General features: G+C 46.2%; 1 pseudogene; it reads left to right on the forward strand.

The window, feature by feature from the left end:
- The first annotated feature begins 612 nt into the window (after positions 1-612).
- Positions 613-1574, forward strand: LOC132660595 (olfactory receptor 52K1-like; annotated as a pseudogene).
- Positions 1575-2025: the final 451 nt, after the last annotated feature.

The raw sequence follows: 2025 nt of genomic DNA on the forward strand, positions 1-2025 counted from the left end.
AAAACCAACTCATAAGGAGAAATGCCCATAGATTTCATTTTATAAATTTAAAGTTTTTAGTCTTAATATCAGAAACAAAATAAAAATACGAGATTTGAAAATTTTGTTTCAGTGGATGAAAGAGGAATAATTAATTTTAATAATTAAATTGCTAAGGGAAATACTTAACACCTTATACACATGGGCAAAGCATAATGAACAGATATTTCAGAAACAAGAACCTGCAAATTACAATGAGATAGTATTTTTCAATCATCAAATTACTAAAATAAAAATTATTAAATCATATTAATTTAATACTAGCACCAGTGACTTAGACATGAGACTGATACAGCTTTCTCAGAAATCTACTTGGCATGCTCAAAAATGTTCAGATTGTTTGACCCAATAATCCTACATCCGAAATCTACCCTGAGAAATATATTTGAAATGCAAAAACTTATTGAAAGGTTCATATGTCATTAAATTATGACCCTTAGCTTCTCATTTTTTTCTCCAGGACTATTGACTCATGAAGACCAAAGCCTGGTGAAGGTGGGGCGGGCCCTAGTAGGGGTCAAGGTACGGAAACCAGACCATCCTGCTCCCAGACCATTCTGCTTCCCAAGGAAGATGTTGGCATGGAGCAACAGCAGCTCCAATGGGTCCTACACCAGCTTCCTCTGGGTGGGCTTCCCTGGGCTGCAGGAGCACTCGCGCCCTTCTGGTGCTGCCCTTCCTCAGCCTCTACCTGGTGATCATCTCTGCCAATGCCCTGGTCACTCACATGGTGGTGGCCCAGCAGAGCCTGCACCAGCCCATGTACCTGCTCATTTCCCTTCTGGCTGTCAGCATCTGTGTTGCCGCCACTGTGATGCCCACCATGCTGTTCAGCTTCTCTACCCACTTCAACCGCATCTCCCTGCCTTGCTGTCTACTCCAGATGTTCTGCATCTACTTCTTCATTGTCTTTGACTGCAACATCCTCCTGGTCATGGCCCTGGACTGCTACATTGCCATCTGCTACCCTCTGTGCTACCCTGAGATAGTGATGGGTCAGTTGCTGGCTGGCCTGGTGGGGGCGGCAGCTGCCAGGAACACTTGCATTGTTGCCCCCCCTCGTGGGGCTTGCCTCCCAGGTTCACTTCTGCTGCTCAGACCTGATCCACCACTTTGCCTGTGAGCACATGGCCCTCATGAAGCTCTCCAGTGGGGACATCTCCCCGAACAAGTCTGTGGGTCTCACTGTCCACATCTTCAACAGAGTCCTGGACATGCTGCTACTTGGAGCCTCCTACTCTCACATTATCCATGCTGCCTTCTGGATTTCATCAGGCAGAGCAAATTCCAAGGCCCTGAACACCTGTGGCTCCCACCTGCTGGTCATCTTCACTGTCTACTCTTCCACCATGTCCTCATCCATCATCTACCGTGTGGCTCCCACCGCCTCCCCGGCCATGCACAACTCACTCAGCGCCCTCTACCTGCTGCTCCCATGTCTGGTTAACCCTGTCATCTACGGGGCCGGGACCAAGGAAATCAGGCAGCACCTGGCAACTCTGTTCCAACTCTGTTCCAAAAGGCAGAGCTACTAGCCCCTCTAGTAGCTGGGCAGAGGGCCCAGCCCCTGCCCACACACAGGGAGCTTCCCACCTGACTCTTTGGGACTTGTAGGTCCTACAAGTACTCTCACTATCAAGTGGGTATATGTGCAAATGAGTCATCCCTGCTGTATTTTGGCTTTGACTATCTGCATTCATCTTTGAAAGTATTTTATCCATTTTCTGAAAATAGCTACTCATCCAGAATTATACAGTAACCAACTCCAAAGGAAGCTTCTGTCTCTAGCTTCTAAATTTTCTCCCCTTCTTTCTGCATGTGATATTCATGCATTCTCACATTCATTCATCAAACATCTATTTTACATACATCATGCTAGCCCCATGATTGCAAAGAAAAAGAAACTGGTCTCCTCCCTGAAGGAGGCTCTAGTCTATAAAGCTTCCAAACTATAAAGACAGGTAATGTTCAATAATACCTTTATGC

The sequence above is a fragment of the Panthera onca genome, chromosome D1 (assembly GCF_046562875.1).
Source record: "Panthera onca isolate mPanOnc1 chromosome D1, mPanOnc1 haplotype 2, whole genome shotgun sequence".
NCBI lineage: Eukaryota > Metazoa > Chordata > Mammalia > Carnivora > Felidae > Panthera > Panthera onca.